Below are 19,843 nucleotides of genomic sequence, written 5' to 3'. Positions count from 1 at the left end.
TTTACCCATAAGCTATCAGATTTCTTGACACTGAATAATCACACTCTCTTCCATTTGCAGTTGTTGGACGACGTTTTAAATGACTGCTAAAACAATATTTTATTAATGATCAATCATTGTTACGTTGCAATTTTTCCACCATTGTCTCTATTGTCTTGTCTTGTCAGGAATTATTGTGCTAACTTGCATGTTTTGCACATTTTATGCACTTTAAGCTGCCCTGTGTATGACTGTGTGTCAAATAGCAATTTGTTCCTCGAGCAATATTGCCACCTTTCTATTGCAGCACATGCATATGGTAGAACTGACAAATAAACATCCTCAACTCTCTCTCTCTACTTTACTCTACTCTCTCGTATCACTCGCAAAGGCCCCAAATTATTATTGGAATCCACTAGAAATTTGCTGTGCTTTTTCCAGATCCGCACTTAATGGCAAGGTTTTGGGAAGTGTTGCTGAACAAAGAGACCTTGTAGTGCAGATTCGTAATTCCTTGAAAGTTGAAATGCATGTTTGATAGGTTTGTGAAGAATATGTTTAGTATTCTTACCTTCATTGTTCATAGCATTGAGTATTTGAATTGAGAGATTATGATGTTATTATACATGACACTGGTTAGGTCTTTGTTGCCATATTGTGTGCAGTTCTTATCTCCTTCTTATCAGAAGAATGTTGTGAAACTTGCACTGCTTCACAAACGATTGCCAGGAATGTTCCTAGGTATGGAGGATTTGAGCAAAAGGGAGAGTCTGAAAAGAGGCTGGGACTGTTTTCCCCAGAGTATCGAAGACTGAGGTGTGTCTTTATTCAGGTTTATAAAATCATGATGGACATGAGTAGGGTAAACAGAATAGGTCTTTTCCCTTGGGTGGTGGAATCCAAAACTAAAGGGCATATGTTTAGAGTTAAAGTTAAAAGCTGTACAAAGATCCTAAGGGACATTTTCATGAGGAGGGTGGTACGTGTATGTAAGCGGCTGCCAGAGGAAGTGGTGTAGGCTGGTACAATAAGATCATTTAAAAGCAACCTGCATGATGCTATGAATAAGAAATGTTCAGCGGGATATTGGGCGAGTTCTGACAAATGGGAATAAATTAGGTTAGGATATCTGGTCTGCATGTGCAAATTGGACCGAGGGGACTGTTTACTTGCTCTACATCTGTATGACTCTGTGACTCTATTAATGTGGAATAATCACAAATTGTGGGTCGGAAATATTATCTCAGCTTGTCTTTCAACAGCTCGTAGAAAATGAAGCATTCGTCGTTTGCAGTTACATGTTTTGCATTGCTTCTTATTTTGCTTCATTCCCACCCGAATATTCAAATTCCATGATAGTTCTTTATTTGCGTTCAAACTCACTCATGTTGCAATTTGGTGGGCTTTTTATTGTGTCGCGACATATAATTGATTTTTTTCGATGACTTGGTCAGTTTTCAAATTACTTCTTATTCGTTCCAATCAAACATTTAATTAAGCACAAAGCTCAGGCTCTAACATATCCAAAATTCAAAGGATGAGAAGGAGGTTACATCGCTGTGAGCAGGATTCGAACCTGCGCAGGGAACCCCCATTGGATTTCGAAACCAACGCCTTAACCTCTCGGCCATCACAGCTGCACACCTACTGCCAATTTTCATACTAAAACAATCGAATCCATGAAACATAAGTTGATGCAAGAATAGTTCTGCAAGACGCAATGATTTCACCAAATTCTTTGCAGAGACCCAACGAACGTCAACGTTAACAGGCTTTCATCACAACCTGGATTCTGACACAGCTGCACTTGCGGGAATGACTCTTCGTTGAATTATAGAGTCACGAAATTTACACCACACGAAAACAAGTCATTTGCCTCATTGTGTCCGCACTTCCGATTGATATTGACTAAATTGTCCAGCACATGGTCCTGAAGTGGATATGCCGCTGAGTTTTAATAGACAATAGACAATAGGTGTAGGAGTAGGCCATTCTGCCCTTCTCGCCCGCACCACCATTCATTATCATCATTGCTGATCATCCTCAATCAGTTTTCTGTTCCTGCCTCATTCCCATAACCCTTGATTCCACTATCCTTGAGATCTCTATTCAACTCTTTCTTGAAAGTATCCAGAGACTTGGCCTCCACAGTCTTCTGGGGCAGAGCATTCCATACACCCACCACTCTCTGGATGAAGAAGTTTCTCCTCAACTCTGTTATAAGTGGCCTAACCTTTATTTTAAAACTGTGTCCTCTGGTTCACGACTCACCCATCAGCGGAAACATGCTTCTTGCCTCCAGAGTGTCTAATCCTTTAATAATCATATTCGTCTTAATATTCAGCAAAATATAATATCAGAAATGTCCATGCTAAGTAACTAATCACTGGAGCACATTAGAGAAAAGATATAAAAATTGGAAAAAATGCAAAACTAATTTACCGAATTGGTTCCAGGAATGAAATTCTGACATCAGCTAACGAAATTTTGCGTTGAAGATTGACTGAAGATTTGGAACTAGAAACCTTTTCGCTTGCATTCCTTTTGTGATTGTTCTAGCGTCATCAAGTCAGTCAGCAATACAGCAATACAGGACGGAAAACGACCCTTCTGTTCAACTTGACCATGCTGGACAGATATCCTATATTAATCTGGTCCCATTTGCCAACATTTGGCCCATGTACCTCTACATCCTTGTTATTGATCTTCCCACACAGATATCATTAAATCTTGCAGTTATACCAGACTCCACCATTTTCTCCACCACATCAGACAGGCATGAAAAAGTTGTCCCTGAGGTCCGTTTTAAATCTTTACCCTGTCAAATAGATTAAGCCTTTTCCTTTGTTTGGTGGAGTCCAGAACTAAAGTGCCTATGTTTGGTGTTAGAGTTGAAAGTTATCCAAGGAACCTGAGAATGATGTGTGCATGGAAAGAGTTGACGAGATAAGGTGGAGGCTGGTAACATTAAAGCATTTAAAAGCCACCTGGATGATTCTATGAATAAGAAGTGTTTAGCGAGACATAAGTTGAGTGTTGATAAATGGAAATAGTTTAGGTTAGGATATCTGGTCTGCATGCACGAATTGAACTGAGGGGTATGTTTCCTTGCACAACATCAATATGACTCTGTGACTGTATAAATGTAGAATAATCGAAAATTGTGGGTCTGACACCTAGATTCTGACATAGCTGAACCTACTGGAATAGCTCTTCATTGAGTTATAGATTCACGGAATTGACACCACACGAAAAGAAGTCCTTTGCCTCATTGCGTCTGCACGTCGAATCGACTTTGACTCAATTGTCAAGCACTTGGTCCCGAAGTGGATATTCTGCTGAATTTTAATATTCAGCGCATTATGATATCAGAAACATTCACGCTAAGTACCAAAACACTGGACCACATTAGAGAAGAGATAAAGGAATTAGAAATAATACAGAACTGATGTACAGGAATGGTTGCAAAAATGAAACTCTTAAATTCTGATATCAGGTAAAGAACTTGTGAATATAAGAGAGGAAGATTGACCGAAGATTTGAAACTGGAAACCAATTTGAAGGGTGTCTTTAGCGTTCTTTTTGCAGTTGTTCTGGAGTCATCATGTCATACGGCAATACAGCATGGAAAACCAACCTTCGGTCCAACTTGACCATGCTGAACACATATCCTAAATTAATCTGGTCCAATTTTGTCAACACTTGGCTGACATCCCTCTAAACCCTTTTTACTCGTACAACCATCCAGATATCATTAAAAGTTGCAGTTGTGCGAGTCTCCATCGTTTTCTCTGGCAGCTCATTCTAGACACATGTTAAAAAGTTACCTCTTAGTTCCCTTTGAAATCTTTATTTTAAACCTATGTTCTCTAGCTTTTGTTTCCGTCACATTGTCCGGTCACTCTATCCATTTCCCTCATGATTTAATAAATAGTAACTAATTGACTTTATCATACTTGTCAGGTGGGAAATGTGCGTAGATTATTTCTTCACAGATAACATCCTGAAAAGTAATTCATATAGAAAGTCTGATGTACAGACTTGTAGAAGTGCACATTGGCGTCGTTTTTAATAAGTCATTGAAGTCTAGCAGCAGTTACAGAAATCTGTTGTGAAAGCTGGAAAATTCCAACCTTTCCAGCTGAAGGATTTTAGGCCACGAGAAAGAAGTCTAATTTCCAATGTATGGTAGGGCGGTTAAACCGCACTTGGAGTACAGTATGGGAATTTACAGTACAGGGAACACCACGAATGATCATTAGACTTGACAGCATAGATGGGCATTTGTCCAGTGAATTGCAATTGGGCAAATCTGGCCTTAATTTTTCTCATAGTTTCAGAACATGACAGGTCATCTCATCGAAATTTGCAAAATGATTGAAGAGATAAACAGGATTGCGCATTTAAATTGTGTTCCCTCATGAAGGAATATAGAAGCAGGCAGACATAATTTTAAAATAACGCATTGTGATTTAAGAACACAATGAGGATTACTTGACTTTAGTCTAAGCTTTAAGAAGTCTTGCAATTCTCCATTACGATGAGCATTGAATACTCGGTCTTTGAGTGCCTTTAAAGTTGTGTTTGTTCGTTTTCTAATTAACAACGGCCTGAAAATTTATATGGTTATGCCTGTAGAAGGCTTAGGCGTGTTCGAACCCCCGTGGTCAACTTTAATAGTGGATCAGGATTTCCAGAATAACTCGCCCACTCGTGCTCTTCTGTCTTTTCCCTACTTACCTGCCGACACTCCAAAGATACTTCATTCAGAGTGAACCTGCTCCGTTGACAGCATTCTCTCTCGATCAGAGTGGTGCAGAAAAGCAGAGCAGGTCAGGCAGCATCCGAGGAGCAGGACATTCAATGTTTCAGTCAAAAGCCCTTCATCAGGACTCCAGCATCTGCAGTTCTCAGTTTTGCATAACATCCGCTCTCATACAGGGCTCTTCCGTTGGTCCCCAAAACACATTTTTATCGATAAAATTAATTCAACTTTTTTGTTCCATTTTGTCAGTAAATATAAATTCCATGTCTCATATGCTTAAAACTGCCCTGCGGATAAGGGTCCAGAGTTCTGGGAACATTGATTGCATCACAAGAATCATCACAGAATGTTGCCAAACAAAGCTATCTCTGACCTTCTGTAAGTTAACTATACTTCGGAGCGCATGTAGTCAGACGGAGATAAAGGAGCGATTGGACTGAAGACACAGTTCATAGAAACACAACATTGTTATGGCGGAAAAGGATGACATTCGATATGTCTTAGACCATAAGGAAGAGAATCAGAAATTACGAAATTAAAGGCATTGGGTCTGCTCCTCCTTTCGATCATGGCTGATCATTTTCTCAATCCAAGTCACCTGCCTTCTCCCCGTAATCCTGATTCACATTATTTTTCATTAACCTGCCTCAGCCGTAAATATACTAAATGACATGGCTTCTATAGCCTTCTGTGGCAATGAATTCCCTTGATTCACCATTCTCTGTCTGAAAAGGTTTCTCCTTCACTCCGTTCAAAAATGTCTTCACTTTACCCTAAAGCTACGTAATCGGGTACCAGTCTCTCCGAAAAATGCAAACACCTTTCCAACATCTACTCTGCCTTGGCCATTCAGTATTCTTTATCATTAAATGAGATACCCCCTCATTCTTCTAAACTCCATCCGGTAAAGATGCAGAGTCATCAAATATTCCTCATGTGAGAAGCTTTTCATTCCCGGGAACATTCTAGTGAACCTCCTCTGAAACGTGCCTGGTAGCGATTGTTAAATGAGAATTATTACTTCATGAATATCTACTGATTTTTCGCCGTAGCTGTGCACAATATTTTTATCAATATCATTACCCAATTCTCTCTTGAATGCCTCAGTCGTTTTTGTTACCAGGACATTTCCATCTCGTGTATTCCATTCGCTAACGTCTCACTGTTGATTTAAAAAAAAATCACTCATGGGATGATTACGTGACTGTCAAGGTCAGCGTTTATAATACATCCCTCGTTGCTCAGAGGACATTGAGTTTGAATGAGATGCGCGTGGATCTGGCGTTATATTGTAGCTGATCCGCCACCCTAAATGACTCTGGTGAATCAAATAATGAAATAATAATAGGTACCTCCACTAACCAGCGTGACAGAAGAATTGACATTGTCAGCATTTAAAATAAGCTTTACTTGAAAATATTGCACGAAATAATAAGGGAATTTGTGGTCAGATGCCCATGCAGTGAACCAGAAAATGAAAGAATGTGTTTTTTTTTGTATTCTTCAATCCTAAGTACAGCTTGCAAAAAGGTTATATTCTGAAGAAATTGGGAGTGCGCATCAAGAAAAGTAAGTCGTTCATTTTTAGTCACCGTCACAAGAACAAATTTCAAGCACGCCTTTTGTCATAACTCAGACGTAGTGAGTGCGAAATGGTTCATTGAAGCATTTCATTCTATTCTTTTTCCTGCGCCTGAACTTCTAGTCCATGATGGTGTAAGAATCTCCCACAATCTCAAGATGTGCAGATTAGAGGAACTGGCCATGTGACAATCGCCACAGTTTTCAAGGATGTGTTGGTTATGTGCATTTGTCACGTGTAAATACAGGATAATGGTGTAGTGGAATGTGTCTGATTGGGTTACTCTTTGCAGCGATGGTGTGGAGTTGTGGAGTCGAAGGACCTGTTCCGCACTGTAATTATTCTATTTTAAAAAGTGCTAATTGAGGCTATAATTTTCGTGCACATATTCATCAAGACACCCCTTTAGGCAACTATAGATGGTAATCATGGGCCATGAAAGAGTTCAAGCTTGCATACGCACAGAGAATATACAAGCTTTTTCAGGACAGCGGCAATATGCAGAGCATGTAGAAGAGGAGGAAGACCACTAATAGCTACAGCATAGCATCACCTGCTTGTGCTGGTGATATCCACCCTCCCTGATGATTTGAATAACTTATTTGCATGGTTTGAGGAATGAAATGATGTGGAAGCTAGGAGGACCATCTCGCCTCCCAATGACTAGGTTTTGAGTCTTATCACGACTGACGTGAGGAAAACTCTATGCAGAGTCAACCCACATAAGACTTCTGGTCCACATAACATCGGATGCAGAATGCTCAGAGGATGCTCTGACGTGCTGGTGGATGTTCTCTTGGACATCTTTAACATTTCTCTGAGTTGTGTCATAGTTCCAACGTGCTTCAAGGCAACTACCATCGTCCCTGTGTCGAAGAAGTCTTCAGTGCCTTGCCTCAGTGACTACTGTCCAGTTGCATTAACACAAAACATCATGAATTGTTTCGAGAGGCCCGTGATGAGGTATATTAGGATCCTGCTGCCCACCGCCCCAACCCACCATCTCTGGATAGTATGCAGTGTGTGCATCGTTCCAACCGCTCAACAGATGATGCTATCTCCACCACCCTGCATCTGGCCCTCACCCACCTGTTGAAGAAGGACAACTTCATCAGATTACTGTTCATTAACTTCAGTTCGTCATTCAGCAGTATCATTCGTCAGCACCTGTTTGGAAAGCTGGGTGCACTGTGCTTGAATAAGTTCCTCTGTAACTGGACCCTGGACCTAATAACTGGGACACCTGAGACAGCCCGGATTGGGAACAGCATCTTCAAAATCATCACACTGAGCACGGGGAAACCCCGGGGCTGTGTGCTCAGTCGACTGCTTTTCACCCTGCTTTCATACGATTGAGCATTGATGTCCAACGGAAATTCTATTATTAACTTCACGGTTAACACGGCCGTAGTGGGTCTTAATCACAGGAATGAAGAGCAAGCATACAGAGAGAAGATGCTGTGGTAACAGACTAGTGCAGAGCCAACAACCTGTGTATGAACGTGGACAAAACGAAAGAGATGATTGTTGACTTCAGGAGGGCACAGAGCGATCACTCTCTGCTGGATGACGATGGCTCCTCCGTGGAGATTGTAAAGAGCATCAAATTTCGTTGCAATCATCTAGCAGATAATCTCACCTGGTCATTCAACACGGTCTTCATAGCCAAGAAAGCCCAGCACGTCTCTGCTGTCTGCGATAGTTGAGGAAAGCTCCTATCCTCACCACATTCGAAACAGAGTTAATTGAGAATAAGCTGAGCAGCTGCATCGGAATTGCACTGTCTTGAATCATAAGACCTGACAACGGGTCGTGAGGACACCTGAGACGATCACAGAAATAGGGAGGTATTTATGCCGGGCTGAGAGAAGGTGAGTCATGGCTCCAGAAGCTAATGTAGCAATACATTTGCTAAATTTACTATCTACTCGCTTCCACAGCCATATTTCCTTCCTCAGTTCCAATTTATTGCTACCTTTGTTTCTGAAGCCATGACTCACTTTCTCTCAGCCTAGTATAAATGCTTCCCTATTTATCCCTTCTTTTAGCTTTGAAAAAGGGCCAGTTAGACGCGAAACTTCAGTTCTTTTCTTTCCTTACAGATGCTGCCAGACCTGCAGAGATTTTCCAGCATTTTCACTTTTGGTTTCAGATTCCAGCATCCGCAGTAATTTGCCTTTATTGAAATCTTCATTTCTCCTCTACAGACATCTTCACCTCACGCTGCATTTGCAAGGCCAACAGCATGGTGGACGACCCCACAGATCTTTGATTCAAATTCTTCACAGTCCTGCCATCTGGCAAAAGTAACCAAAGCATTCAATCACTCACAGTCAGACTCTGCAAAAGTTTCTTCACCTAAGCCATCAGATTTCTTGACACTGTATGATCTCACTCTCTTCCATTTGAAATTTTTGTATGTTGTTTTGAATGGCGGCTAAAATAATATTTTATTAACGATCATTCAATGCTACATTGTAATTTGTCCACCATTGTATCTATTGTCTTGAGTTGTCAGGAATAACTGCGCTGTCTTGCATGCACTTTTTATTCACTTTAGGCCGTATTGTGTATGACAGTACTGTGGTGTAGACTGTGTTCAAATGGCAATTTGGTCATGATCAACATTGCCTTCTTTTTATTGTGTCAGATGTATATGGTAGAAATGACAAATAAGCTCCTCTCCGAACTCTCTCGTTTACTCTACTTTCTCTTATCACCCTCCAAGGCCCCAAAGACTTATTCCAATCTACTAGAGATTTTCCTGGATTTCCTCAAACCTGATATACTGCATCTGTTGCTCCTGGTGTGGTCTCCTCCATATCAGAGTGATCTAGCGCAAAACTGGGCACTCGTTCAGGGAACACCGATTGTCCACTGTGATTTTTTTTCAGATCTACACTTAATGGCAAGGTTTTCTGAAGTGTTGCTGAACAAAGATACCGTGGAGTGCAGCTTCATAATTTCTTCAAAGCAGAATCGCACGTAAATAGGATAGTGAAGAACGTGCTTAATATTCTTCCCTTCATTGGTCAAAGCATTAGTATTGTAGTTGGGAGATAATGATGCGACTATACAGGACGCTAGTTAGGTCACTTTCGGAATTTTGCATACAATTCTGGTTTCCTTCCAGTCAGAAGCATGTCGCGAAACTTGAACAGGTTCACCAAAGGTTGACAGGGACGTTCCCTGGGTTGGAGGATTTGAGCGGTAGGGAGTGGCTGAATATGCTAGGGCTGGATGAGGGGTGACGTTATAGAAGTTTATGAAATCAGGACGAACATGAATAAGTTAGATAGAATAGATTTTTTCCCTCGGTTGGTGGAATCCAGAACTAAACATATGTCTAGGATTAGAGTTGAAAGCTGTTCAAGGAATCTAAGGGACACCTTTTTCACTCAGAGGGTGGCATGTGCATGGAAGGAGCTGCCAGAGGAAGTGGTGGAGTCTGGTACAATTAAATAATTTAAAAGCAACCTGGATGATTTCATGAATAAGAATTGTTTAGCGGGATAGATGCCGAGTGCTGGCAAATGGGAATAAATTAGTTTAGGATATCAGGTCTGCATGTACGAATTGGACCAAGGGGTCTATCTCCTTGCCCTACATCTGTAGGGCTCTGTGACAATGCTAATGTGGAAGCCAACGCCTTAACCTCTCGGCCATCACAGCTCTGTCAGCACGGAACATTTTCTGTCTCCTTTGTTCAATTTTCAAACTAATTCTGATTCATTACAGCCGAAAGTTGACTTTGAATTAAACGTGAAGCTCAGGTTACACTTTATACAGCAACCATGCCAATGAAGCAGCAACTTCCAAAGAAACCAACGCTGTGAGCGGGACTCGAACCTGCGCAGGAAACCCCCATGGGATTTACGAATCCAACGCCTTCACCTCTCGGCCATCACAGCTCCGGGAGCGCGTATCATTTTCATAGTAAAATAACCGAATCAATGAAACATGTAAGTTGTTGGAAGAACAAATTGTCAGGACGCAATGAATTTTACCAAATCCTTTGCAGAGACCCAGGCGAAAGTCACCTTTTCAGGTTGACAGGCACTCATCGCAACCTGGATTCTGACACAGCTGAACTTGTGGAAATGACTTTATAGGACTTAGATACCGATTTTGAGCTGGAAACCGATTTGGCGGAATTCGATTGCATTCTATTTGTGGTTGTTCTCGAGTCATCAAGTCATAGAGCAATACAGCACGGAAAACGAACCTTCGGTCCAACTTGACCATGTTGAGCAGATATCCGAAATTAATCTGTTCTCCTTTGCCAACATGTGCCCTACATCCCTCTAAATCCATGTTACTCATATACCCATCCAGATGCCATTAAGTCTTGCAGTTGTACCAGTCTCCACCACTTTCTCTGGCAGCTCATTCAAGATAGGTATGAAAAAGATGCCCCTTATGTTCCATTTAAATCTTCACCCCTCCACTATACCCCCAATTTTGATGTCATCTGCAAACTTACCAACTATACTCATTTTGCTCACATCCAAATCATTTATATAAATGATAAAAAGTAGTGAATCCATGACCGGTCTTTGTTGCACTCCATTGGTCACAGGTCTCCATTCTGAAAAACGAACCTCTGCCACCACCCTCTATCTTCTACCTTTGAGCCAGTTCTGTACCCAAATGGCTGGAAAAGCACAGCAGTTCAGGCAACATCCGAGGAGCAGGAAAATCAACGTTTCAGGCAAAAGCCCTTCATCTGCACGAAGAAAGCTGGGTGACTGTTCGGAGAGGTAAAAAAAGACAATCAGTGGAGGGATCCCCTGCGGCCGTTCCCTATGAAAGAACATGTAAGCAGTTTTGGTTATTGTTGAAGGGGACATCTTACCATTGGTATGCAGTGGGGCCCAGGTGTCTGGCACAGATCCTGTCCCTGTTGCACAGAAGGGAAGGAGGGAAAGGAGGAGAGTGTTCGTCATTAGGAACTCAATATTTAGAGGCTCAGATAGAAGGTTTTTTGGGAGCGAACGAGTCTCATGTTGGGTGTGTTGCCTCCCAGGTGCCAGGGTCCGTGATGTCTTCGATCGTATCTTTGGGTCCTGAAGTGAGGGGATGACCTGCCTCAAGTTGTTGTCCATGTGCCTACTTGCTAATGTAGCCAACTCAGCTACATTTTAGAAATTTAAACAATCCTTTGATAAGCCTGTTCTTCACTATGTTCTATACATTCCATGAAATCTAACCTTACTAACCAGTCTCCCATGGGGAACCTTGTCAAATACCTTACTGAAGTCCATACAGATCACATCCACTGTGTTGCCCTCATCAATCAAGTTTGTGAGTCATGATACCAATTTGACCAATTGTCCTCCTTTCCTTCCTTCCCGAACTTTTTTGAACACCTTGCACTCAGGGGTAATTAACAATCAATGCTACCACTTTAGGGGCTAGGTGTATGTTGACTTTTTAAACCTTCAACTTATCGGCACGTTTTCAATTATTTGTGAACTGTTGGAGAATTTCTTACAGTTCTTCTCTTTTGTATAACAGCTCAAACTATTGATTGTATGCATGGCTGCTTCAGATGTAGACTCACATTACTCCTTTGAAGATGGGAGAGACAAAACATGGAAAATTATGGAAATGCTGAGCAGATCTGGCAGATTTTTTAAATAATTCTAATGGTAGGACACCAGTTGAAAAGTGAAACTCTCTTTTGGATTCATGATGTTGTCAGTGCTGCTGTGTATTTTCAGCAGCTGTAGATCAAACTTGTGGAAAGCTGAAGGACGGCCATTGATTTGTTTTCTCTTGGAGGCTGAACGCAGCCTGACATCAGTAGCCTTTGGAGCAATCTAACCGACCACCCCTTAATCTTTCTGCGTGGAGATAGACACAGGGTGATAATTTAGATTTTCTGACGTTTTTCCCATTTAAATGTCCTAAACGTTCTTATGTAATAGGCGAATATTTGTTTCTCTAAACATTTCCTATTCTTATATGCCATTGTTTCCTGGTGGATATAATTTTCAACTGAGCAATCAGTTTAAAATTCAACTAATTTTCATATCTGCTATATTTGCAGCTCATAAATAATAACATGTGTAGTAATTCCATAATTATCTGTTGTTCCGAAGATGATACTTTGGAACCTGCAGAATCGACATATTATCCACAAATTATTGACAGTATGCCTGAAGGCGCTCTGGGACATCCCAAGTTCGTGACAATGGAAGCAATTCATATCTTCCTGAACGGCCAAAGATCTGGAATCGTGAAACCCTCCATTCCCTCAGTTCCAATCCCAACCTTACTATCAAACCAGCAGACAAAGGAGGCACGTTAGTAGTTTGGCGCACCAACCTTTATACTGCTGAGGCTAAACGTCAGCTCACGGACACCTCCTCCTACTGCTCCCTTGACCATGACCACACCTCCCACCACCAAACCATCATCTACCAGACCATCCATAATCTCATCACCTCAGGGGATCTCCCATCCACCGCCTCCAACTTCATAGTCCCACAACCCCGCACCGCCAGTTCCTATCTCCTGCCAAAAATACACAAACCTAACTGCCCTAGCTGACCCATTGCCTCAGCCTGCTCCTGCCCCACAGAACTCATTTCTGCATACCTCGACACGGTCCTGTCCCTCTTTGAACAAGAACTCCCCACCTACATTCGGGACACCATCCAAGCCCTCCACCTCCTCCATGATTTTCACTTCCCCAGTCCCCAACACCTTATCTTCACCATGGACAACCAGTCCCTGTACTCCTCCATACCCCAACATGAAGGACTCAAATCCCTCCGTTTCTTCCTTTCCTGCCGTACCAACCAGTACCCTTCCACTGACACCCTCCTTCGACTGACTGAATTGGTCCTCACTCTGAATAAATTCTCTTTCTAATCCTCCCACTTCCTCCAAACCAAAGGAGTAGCCATGGGCACCCACATGGGCCCCAGCTATTCCGGCCTCTTCGTAGGATATGTGGAACAGTCCATGTTCTGCAGCTACACTGGCACCACCCCCACCTTTTCCTCCGCTACATCGATGACTGTATTGGCGCTGCCTCATGCTCCCATGAGGAGTTGAACAGTTCATCCACTTTACCAACACCTTCCACCCCGACCTCAAATTTATCTGGACCATCTCAGACTCCCCCTCTCCTTCCGAGACCTCTCCAATTCTATCGCGGGCCACGGTATCAACACGGACATTAACTATAAACCGACCAACTCCCACAGCTACCTAGACTACACCTCCTCCCACCCTGGCCCCTGCAAAAACGTCATCCTACATTCCCAATTCCTTCGTCTCCGCTGCATCTGCTCCCAGGAGGACCAGTTCCAATACCATACAATCCAGATAGCCTCCTTCTTCAAAGACCACAATTTTCCCCCAGACATGATCGACGATGCTCTACACCGCATCTCTTCCACTTCCCGCTTCTCTTCCCTTGAGCCCCGCCCCTCCAATCGCCACGAGGTCAGAACCCCACTGGTCCTCACCTAATACCGCACCAACCTCCATATACATCACATCATCCGTCATCATTTCCACAAACTCCAAACAGACCCCACCACCAGGGATACATTTCCCTCCCCTCCCCTATCAGCATTCCAAAAAAAAACACTCCCTCCGTGACTCGCTTGTCGGGTCCACACCCTCTACCAACCCAAACACCACTCCGGGCACCTTCCCCTGCACCCGCAAGAAATGCAAAACTTGCGCCCACACCTCCCCCCTTACTTCCCTCCAAGGCCCGAAAGGGATCCCTTCATATCCACCACAAATTCACCTGCACCTCCACACACATCATTTACTGCACCTGCTGCACCCGATATGGCCTCCTCTTGAGACAGGCCGCCTACTTTTGGAACGTTTCATAGAATACCTCTTGGACACCAGGACCAATGAACCAACCCAACCACCCCGTGGCTCAACACTTCAACTCCACCTCCCACTCCACCAAGGACATGCAAGTCCTTGGACTCCTCCATCGCCAGGTCATAGCAACACGACGGCTGGAGGAAGAGTGCCTCATCTTCCACCTAGGAACCCTCCAACCACAAGGGATGAACTCAGATTTCTCCAGTTTCCTCATTTCCCCTCCCCCACCTTGTCTCAGTCCCAACCCTCGAACTCAGCACCACCTTCTTAATCTGCAATCTTCTTCTGACCTCTTCGCCCCCACCCCCACTCTGGCCTATCACCCTCACCTTAACCTCCTTCCACCTATCGCGTTTCCAACGCCCCTCCCCCAAGTCCCTCCTCCCTGCCTTTTCTCTTAGCCTGCTTGGTACACTCTCCTCAATCCTGAAGAAGGGCTCATGCCGGAAACTTCCATTCTCCTTCTCCTTGGATGCTGCTTGACCTGCTGCGCTTTTCCAGCAACACATTTTCAGCTCTGATCTCCAGCATCTGCAGTCCTCACTTTCTCCTATACATTTCAAAGTGGAGAATGCGGTCCTGGAAAAGCAAAGCAGGTCAGGCAGCACCCGAGGGGCAGGAGAATTGATGATTCGGGTAGATCCCTACATGATGAAAGGCTTGTGCCCTAAACTTCGATTCCAGTGCTGCCTGATCTGCTGTACCTTTCCAGCTCCACACTCTCCATAAGACCATAAGACATAGGAGTGGAAGTAAGGCCATTCGGCACATCTATCCCACTCCACCATTCAATCATGGCTGATGGGCATTTCAACTCCACTTACCAGCATTCTCCCCATAGCCCTTAATTCCTTGTGACATCAAAAATTTATCAATCTCTGCCTTGAAGATATTTAGCATCCCCGCCTCCACTGCACTCTGTGGCAATGAGGTCCACAGGACCACCACTCTCTGGCTGAAGAAATGTCTCTGCATTTCTGTTCTGAATTGACCCCCTCGAATTCTGAGGCTGTGTCCCGGGTCCTAGTCTCCTCGCCTAATGGAAATAATTTCCTAGCATCCACCATTTCCAAGCCGTGTATTATCTTGTATGTCTCTATTAAGTCTCCCCTTAATCTTCTAAACTCCAATGAATAAAATCCCAAGATCCTCAGCCGTTCCTCATTTGTTAGACCTACCATTCCAGGGATCATCCATTTGAATCTCCGCTGGACACGTTCCAGTGCCAGTATGTCCTTCCTGAGGTGTGGGGACCAAAACTGGACACAGTCCTCCAAATGGGGCCTAACCAGAGCTTTATAAAGCTCTGGCACAACGGTGCTTTTATATTTCAACCTGCATGTTTACCTTGAGAGAATCCTCGACTGGCACTCCAAGATCCCTTTGTACTTTGGCTTTACGAATTTTCTCACCATTTAGAAAGTAGTCCATGCTTGTATTCTTTTTTCCAAAGTGCAAGACCTGGCATTTGCTCAATTTGATTTCCATCAGCCATTTCCTGGACCACTCTCCCAAACTGTCTAGATCCTTCAGTCACCTCCCCACATCCTCAGTACTACCTGCCTGTCTACCAACTTCGTATCAACAGCAAACTTCACTAGAATGCCCCCAATCCCTTCATCCAGATCATTAATATATAATATGAACAGCTGCGGTCCCAACATTGAACCCTGTGGGACACCGCTTGTCACCGGATGCCATCCAAAAAATGAACCTTTTATCCTAACTCTCTGCCTTCTATCAGACAGCCAATCCACAATCCATACCAGTAGCTCACCTCGAACACCATGGGCCGTCACCTTGCTCAGCAGTCACCCGTGTGGCACCTTATCAATGGCCTTTTGGAAGTCTAGATAGATCACATCCACTGGGTTTCTCTGGTCTAACCTACCAGTCACCTCTTCAAAGAATTCCAACAGTTTTGTCAGACTCGACCTCCCCTTACTAAATCCATGTTGACTTGTTCTAATCAGGCTCTGCTCTTCCAAGAATTTTGAAACCTCATCCTTAATGATGGATTCTAGAATTTTACCAACAACTGAGGTTAGGCTAATTGGCACATAATTTTCCATCTTTTGTCTTGATGCTTTTTTGAACAAGGGGGTTTCAACAGTGATCCTCCAATCATCCGGGATTTCCCTGACTCCAGTGACTTTTGAAAGATCTTAACCAATGCCTCCGATATTTCCTCACCCACCTCTCTCAGAACTCTAGGATGTATCCCATCGGGGCCAGGAGATTTATCAATTTTAAGACCTTTTAGCTTTTCTAGCACTTTCTCTTTTGTAATGTCAACCATACTCATCTCAGCCCACTGACCCCCTCTCTTCTCTGATCTGCAGCATCTGCAGTCCTCATTTTGTCCTATACATTTCAGACTCCAAATGTCACATTGTTTCAACTGAGCTCATTCTCTCTCATTCAGTTTCTATATCTTTGTCTCTTTGTCCACCCTCGGGATTCTGGACCTGAATCATTCTCTGGAATTTTAACTAAAAGGCCCTCTTGGGTAGGTCAATTTAATCACATTGTTTTCCCGATGTGATTATTTAATTTTATGAAAACTAGAGTAGCAAACACCGCTAGTAATTTGCTGTTATAGCGTTAAAAATCCATGCGAGGTATTATAAGACAGGGATAAAGCAAAGACAGTTATTTCCAGATGAAAATTTAAGTTAAAATATCTTGTGAAGTTTCATGTCAGCACAACTCCCTTGAAACATGTCAAAAATGTAAAGCGATCTATAAGACTTTAATTTCTCAACCTATCAAGCTCGGCCCATGAGTAGTCGTGGCTGAGTGGTTAAGGCGATGGACTAGCAATCCATTGGGATCTCCCTGCGCAGGTTCGAATCCTGCTCACTATGATGACCGATGACTGCTTTTAATCATTTGTGTTTTATTCCACGTCTTCCTGAGCCAAGAACTTATTTTATTGTGATTCACTTTCACATTCCTGATGAAGGGCTTATGTCCGAAACGTCGAATTTCCTGTTCCTTGAATGCTACCTGACCTGCTGCGCTTTTCCAGCAACACATTTTCAGCGCATTTTCACATTCACTCTGGTTCTGTCTTAAATTAGCATTAGTAACCGAAACTGGTAACTTTTCAAATCAGACTTCAGGCTCAGGTCTTTCAGACGCAAGACGTCGTCACTATGCCGAGAATTTAACTATGTTTTGACAGGTGCTGATTTTAGGTACCAAGATCAAGTACCAGCAGGTGCAGTTATATGGAAATGTAGATTTGTATTGGGAATATAGCCAAGTGCACAGAGCCACATCTCTTTTCAGAATGAGCCAGGTCTCTACAATTGATCTCTATCAGGCATGCGATTCAGGTCCCACAAATGCGTTCTCAGTTGCGAATGCCGCCAGTTGCCAACAGCTGAGACTCTACCGCCAAGCATCAGCAAATGACACAATTCAGGGAATATGATTTAACTGCAAGAACACAGACGGGTGTCTGTACGCGAGGTTTATGTGCGTGAGTCACAGAGACAATTAAGTGGGATATTTGCCCGTTGTTAGGAGATAGGTTGCATTGAGAGTGTGACCTTTTGAGAGCGAATGCGACCAGCAGCACAAACATGTCTCGAATCTGCATTACTTGCATGAAGTTAGAAATCGATCCGTGTTATGGAGCTATATAAAGATAACTTATTTCTATCGTTGAAACAGAGAGTGGATTAGCTCATATTCTGCAAAAGCATCAGCATTAATTCTCGAATTTCACTTGTAAGAGGTGTGCTTCGGAATTAGGAGTGGTCAAAGGTAATTCAGCCGTTCGAGGCTGCTCCACCTTTTAGCCTGATCATGGCTGATCTTATTCTGGTCAGAATTGCTTTTTAATGATCCCACTTTTCTGGGCTCGAACGTGCAAGTAGAAACCCTGTTAGATTTCAATTTCAACGCCTTAACCATTCTGCAATCACAGATGCTTTGGAGGAATGAGAATGTTTTGATCGGACAGGTACAGAGAGCGCGACAACCTTATCCTGCATGTGTGCTGTCTTGTGCTGCCATCAGATACCAACCTGCGGTAATGATGAATGAACAATGAGCCCGAGTTACTTTGATTGACAGCTCCACACGCTCCAACGTCATACGTCGTTATTCGATGATGTCACTACGCCGCGTTCCGGAGGTGCTGGCCCTTCCATTCAAAACCTTGGCAACAAACAGAACCCGGGGACGATCAACGCCGTCCGAGGTCGGTGGGATAGCGTTCCGTTAGTCCGCAGCGTGACAGGCGCTTCTGCAGCGAAGCGGCGAGGTCTCCAGAGTGAGGGTTGTCAATGGTTTGGATTGGGGTCAAGTGTGTGATCGCGCGTGGGCCTGGCGCCTTGAGAGTGCGGTCAGAGGAGCAGCTCTTTTCGCTCCAGCAACCGACGGTGACCACGTGACGCGTGGGCATTGTGAAAGCACAATGGCGAGGGGAGTTTACGTCACCGGAAGTATCCCTTGGTCCCGTTTCAGTCCTATCGCTCCCCTATCCGTCCTATCCCCCTTTTACACCCGCCTGCCCCTTCCCCTTCCCGTCCAGCTGTACCTTCCCCTCCCAGGTCACTGCCCCTCTCTTTTGCCTTATTTGCCAGTCCCATCTCCGCCCCCCTACCCCTACTCTCTGTTGACCACTGATTCTGTCCCCTGTTGACCACTGATTCTGCTCCCTGTTGACCACTGATTCGGTGCCCTGTTGACCACTGATTCTGCCCGTGTTCCTGTGTCTCTCTCCCTACCCCCATCACTGTCGCTGCTGCTGTCTCCTCTTGCAATCACCTTCGTACCTGCCACTGTCTACCCCCTTCCCCGCTGTCCTCCTCTTCCTGCTGCCCACCTTGCGCTGTCACTCTGTCTCTTAACCAGCTCACTTCCTTGCCCCACCTGACCTCACTGCTACAGACCATGTCTTTTGATTGCTTCCTCAAACTTGCCTGCTACCTGCCTTCCTAAGCCCCGGTCCCCTTGCCAACTCTGCTCACGGCTTCGCCCATTTCTCTAGCCCCTCCCATTGTCCCTGTCCAATTCCCCTTTCCACTGCATGCCTGCACCTGTTCCTCTGTTGCCCCTTTCCCCTAAAGCCTCCAATACATCGCAAAGCTCCTGCCCCTTGGACTTCCTCCACACCACCCACCTGTCTCACTGCTCGGCTAAAGCGAGTAGTGCAGATGCTGGAGATTAGTGTCAAAATTAGAGTAGTGCTGGAAAAGCACAGCAGTTCAGGCAGCATTCGAGTTGCAGGAAAATCGACGTTCCGGTCAAAAGCCCTTCATCAGGAGTGTGGCTGGGAGCCTCAGTGATAGAAAGATAAATGGGTGGGTGGGTGTGGTGCTGGAGGCATAGTAGTTGAGAATGCAGTACGTGGATGGGTGTGGGAGGAAAATATGATATTCAGATTTGAGGGTATAGCGGCTAGGTAGGAAGGAAGATTGGCAGATGGGACAGGTCATAAGGACGATGCTGAGCCGGAAGTTCGGAGTTGCAGTTACGTTAGGGGAGGGGAAATGAGGAAACTTGTGAAATCCACATTGATACCATGGAATTGAATGGTCCCAATGTGGAAAATGATGCCTTATTCCTCCAGGTGTCAGGTGGGAAGGGGATAATGATGAAGGAGGCCCAGAACCTGCATGTCCTCAGCAGAGCGGAAC

General features: G+C 44.1%; 2 non-coding genes across 2 annotated transcripts; one reads left to right on the top strand and one right to left on the bottom strand.

Annotated features, from left to right (window-relative positions):
* Positions 1-1,534: 1,534 nt before the first annotated feature.
* trnas-cga (transfer RNA serine (anticodon CGA)) lies at positions 1,535-1,616 on the bottom strand. Its single transcript has one exon. It is a non-coding gene; the product is annotated as a tRNA-Ser (tRNA).
* Positions 1,617-16,974: 15,358 nt separating this feature from the next.
* Positions 16,975-17,056, top strand: trnaa-agc (transfer RNA alanine (anticodon AGC)). The gene has a single exon. It is a non-coding gene; the product is annotated as a tRNA-Ala (tRNA).
* The last annotated feature ends 2,787 nt before the right edge of the window (positions 17,057-19,843 follow it).

The sequence above is a fragment of the Hemiscyllium ocellatum genome, chromosome 35 (assembly GCF_020745735.1).
Source record: "Hemiscyllium ocellatum isolate sHemOce1 chromosome 35, sHemOce1.pat.X.cur, whole genome shotgun sequence".
Lineage (NCBI taxonomy): Eukaryota > Metazoa > Chordata > Chondrichthyes > Orectolobiformes > Hemiscylliidae > Hemiscyllium > Hemiscyllium ocellatum.
This window is presented reverse-complemented; position numbering and strand designations above follow the sequence as displayed.